Here is a 22,510-nt window from a genome sequence, read left to right on the forward strand (position 1 = left end):
AAAATAAACTTTAACCACGTTCGGGTATCCCCCAAGCCTATAGCTTTGAAGGCCTAAAATATTTGATCTTTTAACTTAGAGGCTGCTGGTTGCCTGAGAGGCTGAGCAGAATTTCCTAAGCAAGAGGGGACAGGGAAAAAGGCCATTGTTTCTGTAGATATCCAGGTTCAGTTCAAAATCAGGGCTCACTGAAGAGGTCATGTGTCTGTGATTGCTCTCTTGAATGCAATTTTTGTCTCTCTCTCTCTCTCTCTCTCTTTCTCTCTCTCTCTCGCTCCCATAGAACTGTGCCCTCACAGCAATCCAATGTTTGATTCTCCCTATAGAAAGCAAATCTGATCAGGGTCTTCTTTACTCTCCTCCTCCTTCTCTTCTGTTCTGCAGCCCATTCAAAAGAACCTGCAGAAACGCAGAGAGACCCATGAGGAGTCTCTTGCCACTGGGACTAACTCTGCCTGGGATTCAGAGACCAGAAATGGTGAGTGGTTTTTCTTCAAAGGCTGCTTGGGTCCTGGGGCTAGGATTGCCTGCACAGCGAGAGGGCCTCTCTTGCAGCTGCACCCAACCAGGGAAAGGGGCGGAAAGAGTTTTTGAAGGATTCCAGAAGATGGTAAGCCACCTGGAAGACCTAGATTTCTCAACTCTACATCTCCTGGAGGAGGGATTCTCTCCTGGGAGTGATTGGTGCCAATTCCAGTTTCCAGATTTGGTTTGCCTGCCTAGGAAAATTGGAGCCTCATTTAAATCTTTTCCTAGAAGTCGTATGCTCATTCTTTGGCTTTCTGTTTTCTATTAGCCAGAGACTCATGTAAGATAATCTGTGTTTCTCCCTCTGACCTCTGAAACATGTAATTTGGGGGAGATACTGTATTTAAAATGCCAGTCCCAGTAATGAGCCCAGCTTAGCAGTGTGAGCTCCCACCCTCCCCTTAATGAACAGAGCTGTCGAGAAATAATTTCACTTTGATCTAGTTTGTGACCTGAGTTTTTGACTTAAAGAAGACTGAGCAGCTAATTGGATTCTTCAGTTGCCTTTAATCTCCACCTCAACACTTGGAACCTGACCAAGCTGAATTAAAACAAGTCTGATAAACAAGATGTAGCTGGCTCCCAGGTTAACAGCAACAAGAAAATCCCCACCACCACTGTGGGGTTTAATGATCACAGCGTGGTTGGCACCTCACAAAAAACATGAGGCTGTAGGCCCGCAGAACCTGCAGCACGGAAGTCTTCAGAATCCTTTCCCCTCCCTCCTAGCCCCCTGGATGTAGCTTAATTAGAAAGAGAAGGAGGGGTAGTGGGAGATGGGGAAGAAAAACTTACAGTTGGTGAAAGAATCAGGTTGGGGGTTCATCTCAAAGGGAGGCAGGACGTTGAGGAGACTTTGTCCCTGGGAGAGGAAGCAGGCCGAGCCTTTGAGGGCTGGACAGTAAAGATTGCAATTTGAATTTCCAACTGTGTTTCAAGAATGAGGGGATGCAGGAGGGAAATAGGATATGAGGGGCAGGGTTATGCAGCCTGGCGGGCTGGGAATCATGGATTGTATTTAATCTTTTCAGATGCCAGGGTTTTGTGTTCTAGAAGCAAAGCAGAAGGAGGAAGGAGTCTGCTAGACTTCCCCATTCTTAGTTTGGGGCCTGAGAAGGGATTCTCTTGGACTTCCCTCCAGATGCTCCTGTCTGCTATCTGCCTAAGTGGCTGGAGGAGTTCTGAGGGAATGCTTTCTCCAAGGCAGCAGGGGTTTGCTCTAGGCCAGGATTTCTCAAACCTCCGCAATATTGATGTTTTGGGCTAGATGATTAATTCCTTGCCATGGGGGCTGTCCTGTGTGTTGTAAGATGTTTACCAGTATCTTTGGCCTCTACTTATAGATGCCAGTAGTGCCTACCCCAGTTAAGACACCCAGAAAAGTCTCCAGACATTGCCAAATGTCCCCTGGGGGGCAAAAATTGCCCCCACTTAAGAACCACCATTGTAGACCTCTGTGAGGCAGGTATTTCTGGGAAAAAGTGTAGTGCTTTCCTTGAAATGATCTTTGTATAGTTTCAGAGAGCTAGGGGAGCAGGGCAGGGTACCCCCGCTCCTTCTTTGAACCTCTCCAGCAGGGCAGATCATGAATTCCTTCCCAGGGCTGTCTTGATCTCCTTATTGAAGGTGGTACACTTTCATTAAGGCTTTAAGCAAGGACTTTGAGCTTCCAGGGCATACAATCCGAATCTTTAGATACACTGAATCCAGGATAGGTGTGTGTGTGGGTGGGGAAGGTGGTCGGGGGCTAGGTGTATATATGGGTCTGTCTAAGATAAATGCTAGGGAAAAGATATCCAGGCCTCACCTTTTCCTGTAGCTTTGAAAGCTCTTTCTTTGGCATACTTGGCCTTGAAGTGGGAAACGGCTGGGTTTTTGTAAAACGGTTGTTGAGGTTATCAGGGAATGGAAAGCTTATTACACATATTGAGGTGAGAGATAGTGTCTAGGATGCTGTTACCAGATTCTTATGCAGTAGGTGGTCTTACAGCTCCTACCCATCTCTTCCCTCTAGCTCTGACTCTCAGCAAGCTCCTCTCACATAGGCTTTCTGGAAACTGTTAAGATCCTAGAAAGTAGGAGCTTGACATAATTTATTGAACACTTGGTATTACTATTATAATGCTGATGGAAAATATTTTAAAAATAGGAGGCTGGGCATGGTGGCTCACGCCTGTAATCCCAGCACTTCGGGAGGCAGAGGCAGGCGGATCTCAAGGTCAGGAGTTTGAGACCAGCCTGGCCAATATGGTAAAACCCCGTCCCTACTAAAAATACAAAAAGTAACTGGGCGTGGTAGCGGGCGCCTGTAGTCCCAGCTACTCAGGCGGCTGAGGCAGGGGAATCATTTGAACCCAGGAGGCAGAGGTTTTAGTGAGCCGAGATCATACTACTGCACTTCAGCCTGGTGGACAGAGTGAGACTCCACCTCAAAAAAAAAAAAAGAATTTTTTCACAGTCCAGACATCTCAACCGGATCCATCCATCCTTTTCTGTCTTTCTTTCTCTTTCTCTCTCTTTCTTTCTTTCTCTCTCTTTCTTTTTCTTCATCTCCCTCCTTCCATCCCCCATCCTTCCCTACCTCCTTTCTTTCCTCCCTCCCTCCCTCTCTTCCTCCCTTTCTTTCTTCCTTTCATTTTCTTTCCAGAATGTGTTCACATAGAACACAAATGAAGGATGGTAAAGATTAAGAGAAATTGATTAATTGACAAGGACAGTTCTATCAAGTTTGCATTGCAATAATAGCAATAACAATAGGGTTAAGTTATGTGACCCTTATATATATTTTTCACATCTAGAGTGGGTTATAGCCACTTCGGGCTAGGCATATTTAGCCAGATGAATTAAGCTTTAGGTATTTGACTAAAATCACCGGTTGAGTGCTTACAAAGTGTTCATCACTTTACAAATGTTAACTCATGTAAACTGTTGAACACCTCTAGGAACTGTTATAATCATCTTCATCTCACAGATGGTGAACAGAGGCCTAGAAAGCTTAAGTAACTTGCCCAAGGTCATCCAGCTACTAAGGAACAACAACTAGGATTGGACTGAGGCATTGGATTTAGGGTCCATATTTTCTTTTTTCTTTCTTTCTTTTCTTTTTTCTTTCTTTTTCTTTCTTTCTTTCTTTCTTTCTTTCTTTCTTTCTTTCTTTCTTTCTTTCTTTCTTTCCTTTTTTTTTTTTTTTGATACAGAGTTTCCATCTTGTTGCCTAGGCTGGAGTGCAATGGCGCGATCTTGGCTCACCGCAACCTCCGCCTCCCAGATTCAAGCGATTCTCCTGCCTCAGCCTCCTGAGTAGCTGGGATTACAGGCATGCACCACCATGCCTGGCTAATTTTTGTATTTTTATTAGAGACAAGGTTTCTCCAAGTTGGTCAGGCTGGTCTCGAACTCCCAACCTCAGGTGATCTGCCCACCTCGGCCTCCCAAAGTGCTGGGATTACAGGCGTGAGCCACCTCGCCCAGCTGGGTCCATATTTTCAACGACTAATTTCTGCTGCCACTTGTTAATATGCTGGGTAGGGACAGTGGCCCAGGGGACAACTGTTGAGGAGGTGGGTATCTCTAAGGATGTAGCCACTGCTCTGGAAGCCTCATTCTGAGCTTTGGGGCCGGATTCCTTGTCCACAGTGTGTCTATTAACATAAGCCTTTCTGATAATTGAAAGTAAGTTATGGGAAATGTAATATATATCCCCAGTATTTACTACCTTGAGAGCACGAGAGACATAATGAAGGAGGGAAGTTTGTAATTGTAGAAAAACATCAGTTCTAGGAACAGAAATCAGTGGCAGCCAGAGACGTTCTCCCCAGGTTTCCGGCCCTGCTGGTGGCCCCTCCACCAGGCTCCATACAGGCAGGAACCCCCAGAAGAGGAAAGGGGCCTGTTATAGGAGTCATCAACCTGTCACCACGGCTAGGGTGAATATGGCCTCTGAGTTGGGGGGAGGGGGGAGGTTTACTCTTTAGCACCACCAGCTGCAGGGATGGGGAGGGGTTGTGGAGGGTGGTGTGTGGGGGGAGGCTGGAGGTGGAGCTGGCCTTCTCTATCCACAGCCCACAGCCTCCTCCGAACAGATATTGGGGCAGTAACGTGCAGTGCTGTGGTGCTAGGCCCTGGCCCCACTTGGCACTAGGATGAGCATGGTGGTCCTTACCCTCAGGCAGCCTTCACATCTATAAGAATGTGCATACATGAGTGGGTTTGCGTGTGAGGGAAACATGGAGGGTGACACAGCTACACAAATGATTGCACCAAAGGCTGAGATAAGAACCTAGGGATGGAGCAGTATGAACCTGGTGCCAAGAGGTGTGGGGTGTCAGGGTCTGGTTGAGGATGGGCAGCAAGGAGGCTGAGATAATGACCTGGGCAGGTGGAAAGGGGCTGTCCCAGGTGGAGATGCAAGGAGTACGCCGGCAACAAGCTCTGGCCCTTGGGCTAGAGGGGAAGGGAGGGTAAAGGAGGCATTGTGTGGCACCTACCAGGTGCTGTGCTTTGCAGGGATGATCTCATGGAACCCTCACAATATCCCCATGTGGTAGGTACTGGTGTTGCCCTAATTCTACAGATGAGGAAACAGGCAGAGAGGGTCAGTGACTTGGGCAAGGTCCTGTGGCTGGGTGGCAGAGAGCCTCTGTGAGCTGCTCTGAACTGGTCCATAGGAGGAAGCCCAGCACCTGTAGTGAAGCCTGGGAAACGGGAAACTTAGTGGGAGGCTTTGATTTTGATTTGTGGCCTTGCTTGCTTTAAGAAGGTTCTCATAAGAAAAAGCTGCACGCAGCCGGGCGCGGTGGCTCACGCCTGTAATCCCAACACTTTGGGAGGCTGAGGCTGGTGGATCACTTGAGGTCGGGAGTTCGAGACCAGCCTGATCAACATGGAGAAACCCCGTCTCAACTAAAAATAGAAAAAAATTAGCTGGGCGTGGCCACGCATGCCTGTAATCCCAGCTACTTGGGAGGCTGAGGCAGAAGAATTGCTTGAACCTGGGAGGCGGAGGTTGTAGTGAGCCAAGATGGAGCCATTGCACTCCAGCCTGGGCGACAAGAGCGAAACTCCATCTCGAAAAAGAGAGAGAGAGAGAGAGAGAGAGAGAGAGAAAAGAAAAAGCTGCACGCGTCTTACATTTCTGTATTTCCCCCGTGCCACTGCCGGCCCCATCTTAGAAGATATCCGCCAGTGATGAGAAGTCCCCCTCCTCCTCAGGATGAGTGAGAGAGGGCACCATCGCTGGGGCAAGGGCTCCCAGGCGCAGAATGCACGGATCCGAGGGACACACTACCGGACTGACCTGGGGTGGCGGGCGGGGTCGGGCCGCGACCGCGAGAAACCGCAGCCCCTCGGAGGAGGTCGGGCTGCGGGGCTGGCGGGGACCCTGCAGGCCGGGCCAAGGTGCGGTGAGGCCTCCTCCCGACCTGGCCGCGTCCTCGGAGTTCGCTCGGGGCTTCGGGTTTGCAGAGCCGCCTCCCGCTAGCCCAGCTTGCCCGGCTTTCCGGGGGATGTGGCGGGACCTGCTCCGCGCGACCGCGGCCCAGTGGAAACCGTGATCCACCCTCTTCTGCTAGGTGGGAGGAACCTGGGGCTTTGCGCCCCTAACCAGCAGCGTGACCCTCGCGGTCAGGGAACTTCTCATCTGTGAAGAAAGCTTAAGAATGACACCACTGATAGGAGCATACGTGCTTGCCTGCCTCTAGGGTATAGGAACAAACGAGATCACGTATTCCATGAACAGGCATTTAATGCCCACCTACTATATAACAGGCACTGTGCTAGGCACTTATCTTTTCATTCTAAAATATTAATTTTGCATCGTGTCCTTTTGGTATACTTTATTGAAATACTATGTACAAAAAGTGCAGAAGTCATAAGATCATCTAACACCAACAAATATTTACTTTCATTCAACAAATAAATGATTCTGTAAAACTTACTGGCAATGTGTGAGGGTATTGCATGCTGCAATAAAGTGTGTCAGTAAGAGGCCTGTTCTCTACATTTCCTGCTGTTGAGCTGGGATGGATTTATCCCAGTACTTGCTTCTTCTGGGGCTGGAGATGGGTTTTCGGTTCCACTGTCACTGAACACCCTGGCTACCTCCTGTGATCTCTCTGGAGCTCCTCAGTAGAGTAAGGCATCTGGCCTTCACACTAAGGACCCTTCCTCCTGTGACTGATAAGGGTGGATTGGGTGCATTTTAGAAATAATAGGACACAATTTGAGTGTGGCTTCTTGTATTTATGATTACTAACACAAATGTTATTCACACATTCATGACAATACACATTTGCAGGTGAATGTCTTTGGCAGATCTGCTGGAAGAAATGTGAGGCCTGTGACTCATCATAAAACCCCAAGGTTTCACTACTTTACCAACTGAAAAGTTCTCATAGGTGGCTTTAGAGAAGAGTGTTTCTTCCTGTGCAAATAGAATCCTTCTACTGAGCAGTCTTCTAAAGCAGTCATCTCAAAATGAAAACTCATTTTATGTTTTATGCAGAAAGCTTTTAGAACAGTGCCTGGGCACATACTGAGAGTTTAATAAAAATTAGCCACAATTATTACTCCCTCTGTTACACTCCCCCAAAAGCTTATTTGTCTCCATTCTTCCCTCTTTAAGAAAGGAGGTAGTAGGTTGGAAGGTCCAGCCTAATTGTTATAATGTACTGCCATGAATTCCAACCTGAAAATTAACAGTAGGAGGTGTAGATCCCTAAAGAGTTTTCTCCCTGCACATTCATCCCCTGTGAAGACAGGGTGATTAGGTAAAGGACCAACCTCCCTTCCTGGGCTCCCTGGCCTGGAGATGCACCAGGGCACTCCCTAGGGCAACCTCATCAGAAATCAGAATCCTCATCAGCAGACCTGAGTCCTTCAGGCCACCAGTGCCTTCCCAAGGGGGTTAAATGTTCTCTAACAAGGGCAGTGGTAGGTATGGAGAAAATGATGGAGTAACAATTCCTTCCATATGAGTGGAGATTTACAGTTGACAAGGCACTGGCCATTTCTCCATGTTCAGTGGGGTTGATAGGAAGACTTCCCTGGGTTTTGTGTGTTTGTTTTTGTGATGATGGAAGGGTACTGAGTGCAAAGAGCCTTTGGTATTTTGAATGCAAGGTGACTCTGCCTTTGGCTTTGGAGTTACAGACACCTAGATTTGAGCCGCCACTCTGCCACCTATTTGCTTTGTTACCTTCAGCAAGTCTGTTTACATATTTCTAAACTTTAGCTTCCTCAACTTGAAAATGGATGTAACAATATCACCTAGTTAGCCCATAAGGCTGTTGTGCAGTTTAATTTCTACGATGCAAATAAAGCACTTAGCTCAGTGCCTAAAGTAATGTAGATGCAATACTAGTTAGCTTTCAATATATATTATCAATATTCTTATATGATTCTCTTAGACATGGCAGAAAAAATTCATTCTGATTTTATAGGTGATAAAACTGTATGGAACTACTGATATTTACTATAGCATGGATGAACCTCAAAAATTATGCTAAGTGAAAGAAGCCAGACCCAACAGACTACCCCTTGTGTGATTATGTCTATCTAAAATGTCCAGAAAAGGTAAATTTATGGAGATAGAACATTAGCGGTTGCCTCAAGCTGGAGGTGGGAAGAGGAATTAACTTAAAAAAAAAAAACCTGCGGGATCTCATGGGTTGGGGAGATGAAAATGTTCTGAAATGGATTTATCGTGATGGTTGTACCACTTGGTAAAGCTACTAAAAATCATGGTTTTGTACACCCTAATATTATGATGTATAACATATACTTCAATAAAGTTGTTTTAAAAACCCAAAATATCACAGGAGAAGAGGGGGAATAGAATCTAGGTTTCCTATTAGGTGTTTTTTAGACTCTGCCAACTCCCATTGGGTAGGAGAGAGAAGGCAAACAGCACGGGAGGAACCATGGTTAGAATCTCCGTTAAATAAGAGAATGGAACTAAGACAACTCAGAGAATGTGGAGGTGGTAGTTTCTTACAGAGGGAAGAATGGAGACAAATAAGCTTTTGGGGGAGTGTAAAAGAGTGCATAATAATTGTGGCTAACTTTTATTAAACTCTCAGTGTGTGCCCAGGCACTATTCTAAAAGCTTTCCGTATAAAATACAAAATGAGTAGTGTTATTATCTTCATTTTTGAGATGATGAACTTGAAGCATAGAGAATGTAAATACCTTGACCACAGTCATAAGCTAATACATGGCAGGGTCAGGATTTGAACCCAAGTAGCTTGTTCCAAAGCACCTGCATTTTACCCTGTTGCTATTAATACATATAAAAAGGAGGAGAGAAATGTCAGGTTTCTGGGCAAAAATCTGGAATTATGTTGTGTGGATTCATGAGCCTGGAACATTCTGAGACTTTGCTTTAAAAATGTGATGTTGTTTTATGTACAAGTATGAACTACACCAGATATCTTGCTGGGAGACGGATTTGCTCCACCACCTATTGCATGGATGATATCCAGCATGGATATCATTTTTGTATATGAATATCTTAAAATGCCAGACAACCCCTTCACTTCTGTGTTTGAAGTGTGGCTATGCTCATTTCCCAGAGTATGAACTGAGCTCACGTTTTGGGGACAACATTCAGACTGATGTAAACAATCTCAGAGTTACTTGGACCATGTGCCAAGCTCCATTCCCCCTCCCCCGGTCTCATTCCAGGTCCCTTCTTCATCCTTGTGCCCTTTGCCTCATTCCTGTCCCTCTTTACCTTTCCAATGCTATTTTCTCCATGGAATAGGGAGTCTTTCTGGATTGAATAGAAAAATTATGCCTGAAAGAACCACTATTTTGGTTTGCTGCATTGAGGAAGAATATGTGTGCCACTAGAAGAAAAAACAGGCCATATCTATACAGAACTTGAAAAGTAATGGATTGAAAATTTCAGTGCTTCCAAGGCCCAAAAAGTATTGCACCATTTTTTCATTTAAATTGTATGGATAGATTAAGTGAAAATAATATTCTCATTTCTTTCATTCTTTTGATTTAAGTAATTTAAAACTATTTGCATGTATAAAACAGGCAATTTGTAAATTTAAGTGAAAGGAATGCAGATTTCTTGGATGCTGTACAGGGAGGGAAAGAGTTTGAAAGGATGATTAACATAGTAATGAAAAGATTAGAGAAAAGTGGTCAAGTGATCACAAGCTGGTGGCCTTGGGATGGGGAAGAGGTACAGTTTTTAAAAACCTTTATTGTTTTGTGTGGGAGGAAATACAAAACTAATGCATGCTCATTTAAAAAGATAATCAGTTTTTGAAGATATAGTGTGGCAAGTTAATGCCCCATATGTCCCCATAATCCCAAAGTAACAGTTGAATGTATATTCCTCCATATCTATGTGCATATAAAAATATACATATATTTCCTATATAACTATCCATGAAATTAAGTCACTAATCATATCTGATTGCTTGCAGACATTTGCTTATAATTTCTTTCTCCATTTTTACAAATGTGGAATCATATTACACAAATTATCCTTTTTCATTTAAAGTATGCTTAGACCTGTTTGCCTGTGAGCACACAGATCTCCTCTGAATATAGAGTATTCCTTTATATGAATGTTCATCATTTTATTTAACCATCATTTTATTTATACATTGATGACTATCAGCTATTTCCACTTTTTCCTTATCACTAAAATAATCTAGTAAATATTGTTGAATGCATTCGTTCGGGAATATTTACTAGATTATTTTAGTGATAATGAAAAATATGCAAATTTTCAGAAGTGACATTTAAGGGACAAACCGAATAATAACTGTAAATTCATAAATGTCAAAATTGCCTTCAAAAAGGTTTTGCCGTTTTGTTGTTTGTTTTAACGTTTCACCAATGGTTTGAGGGTGACAGTGTCCTTGCACGATGTAGTTCGTCTTCAAAGTTCTTTTACGCAACGTGAATTATATTGAAATTGGGCTTCTTTAAAATTCATAGAGCTTCGCCTCAGTGGAGGACAGCCTGGAATAGGTGAGGGGGTCTCCAAAGGAATACCAGCCCAGGAAGTACTGGTGAGTGTCGGAGGGGAAGGGCAGGTCGGGGAGAGGATCCGCAGGGGCTGGGGTGTCAGCAGGTATCCCAGTAACTTAGAGGGCCCGGACACCGCCGCCGGAAGCGTGAGCTTTTCTCAGCAGATGGAGAATTCATTTTTTTTTTTTTTTTTTTTTTTTTTTCTGAGACGGAGTCTTGCTCTGCCGCCCAGGCTGGAGTGCAGTGGCCGGCTCTCAGCTCACTGCAAGCTCCGCCTCCTGGGTTCACGCCATTCTCCTGTCTCAGCCTCCCGAGTAGCTGGGACTACAGGCGCCCACCTCGTCGCCCGGCTAGTTTTTTGTATTTTTTAGTAGAGACGGGGTTTCACCGTATTAGCCAGGATGGTCTCGATCTCCTGACCTCATGATCCGCCCGTCTCGGCCTCCCAAAGTGCTGGGATTACAGGCTTGAGCCACCGCGCCCGGCCGAGAATTCATTTTTAACACTCAGGAAGGAATGGGCTGAGACATCAGACCACCGCTCCTAGCAGGTCAAATTTCCTCCCCATAAATTCAAAACATTCGCTTTAGGGAATTCCCTCCGTGGTGCGCAAACCCGGGAAGCCGTGCGCCCTGGGTTTTCTTGGCGGACCATGAGCGCAGCCTGAGCCGCCGAAGCCGCATCATCCGGCATTTGCAGGCACCCGGGAGTTTGCAACCCGCAGAGCCCGCAGAGGCCACTGCCGAGAGTACGCGACTCGGTGCCCCGTCTGCCTCTGCTTCCTCGGATCTCAGCCAGCGCCCCTAAACCGCATGCCGCAGTAGAACCTGTCCCCAGCTTGGAGAGTCCCTCGCGCTGCCCTGGCTTCCAGGTCCGCAGGCGACTCGCGCTGCTCCCGGTCTGCCGGGACTCCCGGCAGGCGCTCAAGCCTGTCGGCCCCTACTTGTGTATAGAGAATAGGCCCGGTTACACCACCTCAGAAATGCAGAGGAAGCTGGGGACACTGAAGCCCGGTGGCTGCAGTGAGGCTGAGGATCTCAGATGGGTGACCCCCAGCTCTGGTCAGTACCTGGGGCCACTGCGCATGGGGGACATTGCCCCCCAGGTTCCCACCTAGTTGGTCTCTTCCTTGGGTCAGTGGACTGTAGATGATTCCAGTTGACCTAGTAGGCCATTTCTGTCCTAGAGTCATTTTTTGGCCAATATAGAATTTTACAACAATTCGAATTAGTTGCCAACATGTAGAAACACTTGAAAATGAAATACCTAACAATGATATCAGCTGGAGCTGAGATTCTGTGACCCCAGTCTTCTCAATTCCCAAATGTGACCATGGTCATTTCTCTCATTTCTGTTACATTTCTGTTACCAGCCCACTCCTGTAGTCACTGATGTGTGTCCCCTGTTGGAGTCACAGAATACCCATGGTGGGGGCACCCTGAAAAATAGACCCCTTTAGCTCCCACTGATATTTGATGCTGTGAATTGGTCAAGGTTACCAGGGTGTGGCAGAGTTGAGATTAGCACTTTATTCACTGATGAGAGCCCAGAGGAGGGCAGAGACACTTCTGCAGGACTACCCAGCCAGAGAGCAGCAGGGGCACACCTAGAGCCCATGTTTCTGACCATTAGCCCCTTCTCCTGACCGCACAGGGGCCCCAGTAAAACACAGCCTATGACCAAAGATGTTGCATATGACCCTTGCTTGGGCTCTCAGGCTTTGACTCAACATCTAGTCATTGCTCAGACCAGCTGAGCTTCCACTGCTTTGTCTGTAGCTATAGAATGGAGGGAGTCCATGAGGACTGGCTTGTGTCTTGCCATCAGCTTCCAGGTTCTGGGTTCTTGCCTAAGAAACGACTGCATCAAACTGTGGGCAGATATTCCTTATCTTCTTGCATAGTCTAAAAATACACCTGGCCATACTATGGCAATTGTATTTGAACTTACTGATCCAATCCCATTGGAAATCAGTGCATCCAGTTATCAGGGGAATGTTTCCCAAACCTTCATACTTGCCACCTCCAGGGTAAAGGGAGAATGGAAAAGTAACAGCCATGTCACTTGCCAGCCCTGTCACAGTTCTGAGTTCTGTCCTCCATTTTTCATTTGGAAACCAGAAAGAAGTGGCTAGACTATCAGAAGGCCCATAGGGGTGGAAACTCCCTATCTTAAAACCAGTACAGGGAAACACAGAGGAGGGAAAATGAATGGCTGGAGATAACAACCAGTGTGGGGAAAAGAAATACTTCTGAAATGGCTTCTTATTTTACTTGGGAGCATTCCCCACCCAAGACTAAAGCGTGCAAAGCAGGCCAGAGACTTAGATGTTTCTCCTTAAGGAAATGAAAGTTTGAGGCATTTATGTTAACATATGGAATATTTATCTGTGACTGCATTAGCTCTTCAGACATATCTTCTTACCTCCCTAGGAGTAAGTGAACAGCTTACAAAAGCTGCAGTTTCTGTGGGAGAAACTCAATTTGGATTTGAAATCAAGAAGGCTTAACAACACCCACTCTATATGAAATTACCACCCCATTTTAATAAAGTCCAAGATGTTTAATAGCTCACTTAAGGTCTTACAGCAAATTGGGAACAGAAATAGCAGAGCTAACTGTTTTTCTCATTTAGTCTCCTGAGAAAGGCTTGTTCATTTTCATTCTATCTCCAGAAAATCATTTTATTTGTCCCCTTCACAATCCCTCCTTAATATCTCACTTAGGTGTTATCACTGTGCAGGTAAAATAATTTATTTATTTATTTATTTATTTTGAGACGGAGTCTTGCCATGTGGCCCAGGCTGGAGTGCAGTGGCCAGATCTCAGCTCACTGCAAGCTCCGCCTCCCGGGTTCACACCATTCTCCTGCCTCAGCCTCCCAGGCGCCCGCCACCTCGCCCGGCTAGTTTTTTGTATTTTTTAGTAGAGACGGGGTTTCACGGTGTTAGCCAGGATGGTTTCGATCTCCTGACCTCGTGATTCGCCCGTCTCGGCCTCCCAAAGTGCTGGGATTACAGGCTTAAGCCACTGCGCCCGGCAAAATAATTTATTTTTAAAGTGGCATGGGCCAGGCGCGGTGGCTCAAGCCTGTAATCCCAGCACTTTGGGAGGCCGAGACGGGCGAATCACGAGGTCAGGAGATCGAAACCATCCTGGCTAACACCGTGAAACCCCGTCTCTACTAAAAAATACAAAAAACTAGCCGGGCGANGGGTTTCACCGTGTTAGCCAGGATGGTTTCGATCTCCTGACCTCGTGATTCGCCCGTCTCGGCCTCCCAAAGTGCTGGGATTACAGGCTTAAGCCACTGCGCCCGGCAAAATAATTTATTTTTAAAGTGGCATGGGCCAGGCGCGGTGGCTCAAGCCTGTAATCCCAGCACTTTGGGAGGCCGAGACGGGCGAATCACGAGGTCAGGAGATCGAAACCATCCTGGCTAACACGGTGAAACCCCGTCTCTACTAAAAATACAAAACAATTAGCTGGGTGAGGTGGCGGGCACCTGTAGTCCCAGCTACTCGGGAGGCTGAGGCAGGAGAATGGCGTGAACCCGGGACGCGGAGCTTGCAGTGAGCTGAGATCCAGCCACTGCACTCCAGCCTGGGCGACAGAGCGAGACTCCGTCTCAAAAAAAAAAAAAAAAAAAGTGGCATGTTGTACACGTAAAATAATTGAGTCTGCCTGCCTGGAAAAGGTTCAGCTGCCTGCCTGGAAAAATGTTAACTATAGCCTAAAGTTCTATGAAGATGTATAATTTGTCAGTGAAAAATATATATGAACACATATGCATACCCCTTTATCACCACTCAGAAAGACTTGGGAAACTTACATTTTCTTCTTTTCTCTCTCATTTGGAAAACATGGCTCCTTCATTTCCCATTCTCTTGTAGACTTTCGGTCCTTGTGACCCTGTTCTCTTTACTTTTATGTTTGCAAGGCAGAGTACGGCACAGGCATAGCATATTCTTATCACCTACAGGCCAATAATTTGGTCTCAGATAATTGTGCTAGTGAGGAGTAGCTCTGGCTTCCAGTCTTTGAAAACTTAAAATAAGCAGGGCTTAAGCAAGATAAAGGTTTACAGTTTTCCACCTAAAAGCCTGGATAGGGGCTCCAGGGCTGGTGTGATGCTTCATGATGTCAGAGATCTGAGCTGCTTCTACCTTGTTGCTCTACCTTATCCAGGCCCAAGATGTCAGTAGACAAGCTCCATCCAGGCAACAGGATGGAGGAATGATAAAGAAAACCATTGGCCGGATGCAGTGGCTCAGGCCTATAATCCCAGCACTTTGGGAAGCTGAGATGGGTGGATTACTTGCGGTCAGGCGTTCAAGACCAGTCTGGCCAACATGGCAAAACCCCATCTATACTAAAAATACAAAAATTACCTGGATGTGGGTTGCAGTGGGCCAAGATTGCACCACTGTACTCCAGCCTGGGTGACAGAGTAAGACTTTGTCTCAAAAAAAAAAAAAAGAAAGAAAAGAAAAGAAAGAAAACCATGCAAAGAGCTTGTACATCTCTGTCTTTTAAAGAGTGTGCCTGGAGTCTGCTACAGGACATTTCTGCTGACCTTCCAATGGGCCAGAATTTATTTGGCTCTAAATATAAGTGGCCACCCACTAGTATATTTGTTCCAGGTATGGAGTTGTTGCCTCTTTCATCTTCCTTTCAGTACATAAACTTACTGAAATTCCTCAGGCTCACATTCAGGGAAGTAACATGCCACAGTAGTAATAGCTAACATTTATTGAGGATTAGCGAATGCTAGATATTCTTGGAAGTGCTCTGTATGTACTAACTCATGTTACTCTCATATGGCGCCATTTTACAGATGGGGCCAAATTAGAACCCAAGCAGTCTAATTTACGTATGGGCACTTAATCATTATTCTAAATCGCCACTGTAATTAAGAGGGCAGCAATTGTACTCTGTTATTATTTATGGATCATCTTATGCCTTTACTACAAAAGGAACATTCCCTTATCACACCAGGCACGCCTTGATTTTCTTCTCACTATTCCAAATCCCAGTGAATGTCTTTTGCAAAAATGACACAAAATCCTGGATGCCATTTACTATAGCACTGCAAAGATAGCAGCCAGATAATTCTTTATTTCAATTCCACATTTACCATCTCCACATCTGCTGCTTTCCAACAAATGCATTAATGCATCCTTGTTTTGCTATGTAGTTATTTCTTTCTTTCTTTTTTTTCTTTTTTTTTTTTTTTTTTGAGACAGAGTCTTGCTCTGTTGCCCAGGCTGGAATGTAATGGTGCAATCTCAGCTCACTGCAAGCTCTGCCTCCCTGGTTCAAGCCATTCTCCTGCCTCAGCCTCCTGCGTAGCTGGGACTACAGATGCCTGCCACCACACCTGGCTAATTTTTTTGTATTTTTAGTAAAGACGGGATTTCACTGTGTTAGCCAGGATGGTCTCGATCTCCTGACTTGGTGATCCGCCTGCCTTGGCCTGCCAAAGTGCTAGGATTACAGGCTTGAGCCACCACGCCCAGCCTGAGGCAGGAGAATCACTTGAACCCAAGAGGTAGAGGTTGCAGTGAGCCAAGATTATGCCATTGCGCTCCAGCCTGGGTGACAGAGCGAGACAACATCTCAAAAAAAAAAACCAAAACCAAAACCAAAACGTTATGTCATGTATAATTAAAAGTGTTGGTAGCATTTCACAACCATCTGCCTTTTTGTGCATCTGTCAGTATTTCTAGGCCTTAAGGATGAGGCGGGGACCTAGAATAATTTATTCATTCTGCAGAATTCTTTACAAAGTTCATATTCTTGCCCCATGAAGAGTCTGAGACTGATTCTTGTCATGGCTCTGTGAACTTGGCCAAGTCCTCCGAACTCTCCGAATCTTGGCTTCCTCAACTGGAAACTGAAAAGAACAATTCTGGCACCTCCAACTTCATTAGGAACCTGGAGAGGAGCTAATAAAACACTGGACATGGCTGGGTATGGTGGCTCATGCCTGTAATCCCAGCACTTTGGTAGGCTGAGGCAGGCAGATCACAAGGTCAGGAGTTTGAGACCAGCCTGGCCAACATGGTGAAACCCCGTGTCTACTAAAAACACACAAATTAATAGGCCAGGTGCGGTGGCTCAAGCTTGTAATCCCAGCACTTTGGGAGGCCAAGGCAGGTGGATCACCTGAGGTCAAGAGTTCAAGACCAGCCTGACCAACATGGAGAAACCACTACTCTACTAAAAAAAATACAAAAAAATTAGCCAGGTGTGGTAGCACATGCCTGCAATCCCAGCTACTTGGGAGGCCAAGGCAGGAGAATTTCTTGAACCTGGGAGGTGGAGGTTGTGGTGAGCTGAGATTGTGCCCTTGCACTCCAGCCTGGGAGACAAAAGAGCAAAACTTTGTCTCAAAAAAAAAAAAAAAAAAAAAAAAAAAAAAAAAAAAAAAAAAAAAAGAAAGAAAGAAAGAAAGAAAAGAAAAACACAAAAATTAGCCAGGTGTGGTGGTATATGCCTGTAGTCCCAGCTACTTGGGAGGCTGAGGCAGGAGAATTGCTTGAAGCTGGGAGGTGGAGGTTGCAGTGCGCCAAGATGATGCCATTGCACTCCAGCCTGGCAATAGAGCGAGACTCCGTCTCAAACAAAACAAAGCAAAACAAACAAACAAACAAACAAACAAAAAAAAAACTGCTGGACACAAGTCTGCCTGAGCAGCCTAAAGTAATAGATGGATTAATATGATGATCTGTGAATATGTGTCTGACGTGGAAATGAAAGAAAAATAAGAAACAGAGACAAGGAAGTCGAAAGGAGTAACAGGGTTCCCTGATTTGCCATCTATTAGCTGAGTGATCATGGGGGAGGCTCTAATCTCTCTTGGTCTCAGCTTCCTCGTCTGTAAAGTGGGGATTATAATAATAGCTGCTCTTTCCATTTGATAAGACTATTGCATTAAATGGGTCAGTGGGTGTGAAAATGTTACTTGGAAAAGAAGAGACCATCTAACTTAATTATTATTAATAGTGATAGTAGTTATCCTAGAAGAAGTTCCAGTGTTCTTCCAGGGCTTCAACTACTTTGGTCACCTTTGGAAATGAAATCTATCTTTTGGGATCACACGGTAGTCACAGACAGGGATTGAGCCTAATGAGTAGGAGCCTGACTCCTAGCATCACACTGCTAGAATTCAAATTTCGTCTCTGCCACTAATAGGCTATGTGATCCTGAGCAAGCATTTAACCCTTCTTTCACTTAGTTTCTCCATCCATAGAATGGGGATGATAATTATGTAGTCGCTTACCTTCTAGAGTTGTAAGAATTAAGTGCCATAATACTTGTGTACTATCCAGTACACAGAAGATACTTGTAGATATCTTTATTCTTGGATATAGGGTATTACTCTCGGGTATTCTTGGTGGCACCTTGGCCCCATACTGCCTAATTTGCAACATTTGCTGTAAGTTTAATTTATCAAATAGCATCCCAGAGTAAGCCTGATACTAGAAAAATATGACTGAAAGAAAAAGCATCTACATCTACAGCTACATGACTGAGGCTTTTTTGGCTCCTACTAAAACCATTTGCTTTCTTTTTGAGACAGACTCTAGCTCTGTCACCCAGGCTGGAGTGCAGTGGCATGATTTCGGCTCGCTACTGCAACCTCCGCCTCCTAGATTGAAGCAATTCTCCCTGCCTCAGCCTGCTGATTACAGGCGCCCACTACCATGCCCGCCTAATTTTTGTATTTTTAGTAGAGACAGGGTTTCACCACGTTGGCCAGGCTGGTCTTAAACTCCTGAGCTCAGGTGATCTGCCCGCCTTGGCCTCCCAAAGTGCTGGGATTCCAGGCGTGAGCCACCACACCTGGCCTTCTCCATTTTAGAGCCAGCAAGCCAATCACATTTCAAGGCTTCTGTTCCCCTTTTGTGAAAGAAATCTCTAGGTTGGACAATTTTTCCACCTTCCTCCAGCTCCTGCAGTTCCAGAGCAGTTTCTAACCTGCTGTCACAGAGTGAGGATTTCCATGTCCTTAGGCAGTGGATGAATGACAGGATGAGTTAGAAGCTAAGTTAGATAATGGCATCATTAGGTAATAAGTTAGTGCCCAAAGAGATACATGGAGGTGATAAGGTGGAAGGAGCAGGGGGTAACAGATGCAGAAATCTGTACTAGGGATTATTATTTATTTTTATTTTATTTTATTGTTATTATTTTTTAAAGATACACTTTCAAAAAGCCATTCCAGGCTGGCTGCGGTGGCTTATGCCTGTAATCACAGCACTTGGGAGGCCAAGGTGACGGGAATACTTGAGCACAGGAGTTCAAGATCAGCCTGGGCAACACAGTGAGACCCCCATCTCAAACAAATAAAATAAAAAAATAAAAATAAAGCCATTCCAGGCAGAATGGAGAATCACAGAAACTTACCAAGTCGAATAATGGAATTCGTAGGGCTGCAGTTCTTAAAGTTGAGTATGCATTAGAATCACCTGAAGGGCTTGTTAAACCATTGCTGGGCCCACCCCCAGAATTTCTGATTCAATAGGTCCAGAGAGGGGCCTAGGAATTTCATTTCTGTTTGGTTTCCAGGTGACATGGGGACCACACAAGGATCACTGTCATAGGGAATCTGAGAAGAGTTGCTGTAAGGCTGTCTTATTAGAAATGGTCATCAGATGTAAGTCAGGCCCAAGAAAGAGTCCCAGCAGCTACAGAGATAGGAGTGTCCAGGGGCTCCCCACAGCCTGGACTTCCTGAGCCACAACAAATGGGGCCGACTAGTGTGTTGGTGGCATGATTGAACATATAGGCTGACCAGGCACTCTCACCCATGAGACCCTCCTTATCCAGACCTTGGCTGATGTGTGGGGGGGAAGTTTGGGAGAAGGTGTTCAGTGTTTCCTCTCAAAGGACAGGGCCAGGTGGGGTGGGGATCAGAGGAAGGAGCTCACAGGAGAACTGCTTGTTATTTCCCGCCCCACCCGCGGTTAATAACTGTCTAGAGAAGCCGAGGCTAAGGGGCTGTGACCCACCACCCATCTCGCTTAGGGTCCAGCTCAGAGAGCGGACGCATAGGGCCGGGTGGAACTCCCTACCCAGTCAAGACCGGCTGCCCTCTGGGGTTGGGGGATTGGGGCCGCTGCTCCCGGCAGAGCCGCGGGATCCGAGCCAGCGAGGATGCTGGGACGCGCCGCGACTTCCGCCTCTGGCGATCGGCAGTTGGGGGCGCACCAAGACAGCAGTACGGGAGCTGCGCTTTGTCACCGAGGCGGAGAGGGGCGGAGGGCGCAGAAAGGGGCCACGGAGAAAGGACAGGGAGACTGACCAGCTTCCAGGACGGAAAGGGACGCTCAGGGGCTCCAGGCAGCACCTGGGGCAAGGGGAGAGACTGACATTCCCGGCCAGAGCCCAGCCTGTGGAGCGTGCTTCAGTCCGGAGCCAGCGGCTCCCTGGCTTCTGGGCTGGCATCCCTCCTACCCTCCTCCCGCTGCAACATGCCCCTAATAGCCGGTCCCCCACCCTCTGAAACTCACCCGCACAGACTCACCGCCAGGCTTCTGGACTGGGAGCGCGCAGTCCCTCCACGCCGTGGCGCCCTGCGGCCCCTCCCGGTGAGCCACCCGGCCCTCGTGCTCCGCTCCTCGGATACCAGCCTCACCTGGCTCCCGCGCATCGCTCACCGCGCATCCGCCCAGCCCACCTGGAGAATCACAGAAACTTAATTACCTGGGAAGCGGGGCCCCTATCCGGGTCTTTCAATCATACCCAAGGCATCGCACTTGTCTGGGTGTTAGGGAAAGCAGTCCTCGGTCCTGGGGCACGGCGTCAACGTCAAAGGAGAATCTGGCCCTTGGAGTCTGGACAACTTGCGCTAAAATCCCCGCTCGGCCTCTTCCCCGCTGTGTGACTCTGAGCAAATTCCTCAACCTCTCGGAGAGTCCGTTTTCCCGCTGCACCACGGGAGGGACTGTACCTCGTCGGGCGCTCCGAAGCTCAGTAGGAGGGGGATGGGGACTAGTCTGGGCCAGGAGGGGTCTCTAGGCAAGTCAGTCCCCAGAACTCCGCACAGAGAGAGTTTTTCATTTCACGGGAGGGAGAGGCTAAGCCCGCCCAACTAGTTGGACTTCCTTGCCTGGGGTGGGGGAAGGGGGTGTCGGGGCAGTTCTCCCATCCCACACCTGGTAAACCAACTCCTCTGCTCCTTATTAGGCGCCACCGAGTCTTCTAGGTCAGGGAGAGGGGAAGGGGCTTTGGCCTCCTCAGCTTGGGAACTGAGACAGAGGGTCAGAGAGCACACAGAGACAGAGAGAGACCTGCACCTGGGAGGAAGCATTTTGGGACCGTTGAGTTGCCCTCTACAACTCGAGGGGCCTGAAATGATGCCTCCATCCAGATTTGGGGTCCTGCATTCCCCTGGTTGGGTGGCCCTGACAGGCGCAGCAGTGGGCAGGTTACCTCTTACAGTGCAGGGGTGGAAGAGGGTGGAGATGGTGCCCCATGGCAGGGGACCGGAGCAAGGTGGTCAGGTTTGTCTGGACCTTGGATAGTCCAGTGCTTGGAAAGGATTTGTGTCTGGACAAAATCTATTAAAAACAAACAAAAGATCCTGAAAACATATCCTCCCCTGACCCCACTCCAATCTCTTCTCAATAATGGAAAGGAAGCAATAGTGCAATACGGTGATAATAACAGGACAGTTCCCTGGACTCTGGGTTCCCTTTATCCCAAAGGAAGTGTCCAAGTCTTTTACAGAAGAAACCCCAGCAGGGTCATTCTCTCTCTGATGCAGGTCCAGAGCCTAGAGATTTGGATGGAGACACATGCAGAACATAGAGGATGTCCCCAGCCAGGTTGCAGGTGTGGGCAGGCCTGGCCAGACTCTTGGGTTTTGCCCCTTGGACCAATCAATCCTGGAGTTCAGTTTGAAGGAGGTAGCAGCCATGTAAGGGAAAATATCCTGGTAAAGCTACACTCCCTATGAAATGGCTCAGGGAATTGTGCCTGGAGTATGGTGGCTCCAAGGGAGTAGGGGATGGGGGATCTGGGAACTGAAGGCCAACTTCTCTGCCTCTGCATTTTCCTGGGAAGAGGGCTGATGCCTATGTGAAGGGACCTTAATTCCTAAGAGGTTAAAACTGTCTGGGTGACCTTGGTGAGTCCCGCTCCTTTACAGAAAGGTTCTCAGGGCCTCAATGGATTGCAATGGTCAGCGAGGGACTGGGCTTTGTCTCTTAGGGTCTCCAGTATCAGCAGCTGCAGTGATATTTCTGACATTCTGGCCTCAGGCCCTGAGACCCTTCCCACATGCTTACGCAGAGCAGTTCTCCTGCCCTACATTCCTGAGGGTGGCTCTCCTAACCCCCTCTGTGAGTTAATCTAGAAATGAAGTAGAGAAGAGGTTTTGGCCACAAAAATCACAAGTTGAATTTTTGGAAGGGAAGTCTCAGAAGGCAATGCTTAGCACCTTCCTAATGCTCAAATTGTGAGAGTGGCCTTTGAGCTGGAGGGAGGGGTTGAATCCTGATGCTCATTTACACATCAGCTTTCTGTCTGTGCTTCGGGTTTCTCAGCTACAAAATAGGGATGATTCATGCTGTCTTCCTCAGAGCCTGTTGTGAGGCTGGAGAGTTAATACATGTGAAATGCTTAGATCTGCGACTGCTTTTTTTTTTTTTTTTTTTGAGACAGAGTCTCGCTCTGTTGCCCAGGCTGGAGTGAGTGAAGTGGCATGATCTCTGCTCACTGCAAGCTCCGCCCCCTGGATTCAAGCCATTCTCCTGCCTCAGCCTTCTGAGTGGCTGGGACTACAGGCACCCACCACCACGCCTGGCTATTTTTTTTGTATTTTTAGTGGAGACTGGGTTTCACAGTGTTCGCCAGGATGGTCTCGATCTCCTGACTTCGTGATCCACCCGCCTCGGCTTCCCAAAGTGCTGGGATTACAGGTGTGAGCCAACTCGCCCAGCCTGACTGCTCTTATGCGGGAACTCCAGACTTCTAAAGGA

General features: G+C 47.0%; 1 protein-coding gene across 1 annotated transcript in view; it reads left to right on the forward strand.

Annotated features, from left to right (window-relative positions):
- Positions 1–396: 396 nt before the first annotated feature.
- Positions 397–22,510, forward strand: part of EVX1 (even-skipped homeobox 1) — a 31,493-nt gene continuing 9,379 nt past the window's right edge. The window contains exons 1-2 of the mRNA XM_017881445.1: positions 397–478; positions 10,489–10,562. The gene's annotated coding sequence lies outside the window, so the exon portion shown is untranslated. The remainder of the gene's footprint in view (positions 479–10,488; positions 10,563–22,510) is intronic.

This window comes from Rhinopithecus bieti, unplaced genomic scaffold (assembly GCF_001698545.2).
Source record: "Rhinopithecus bieti isolate Rb0 unplaced genomic scaffold, ASM169854v2 scaffold_13014, whole genome shotgun sequence".
NCBI lineage: Eukaryota > Metazoa > Chordata > Mammalia > Primates > Cercopithecidae > Rhinopithecus > Rhinopithecus bieti.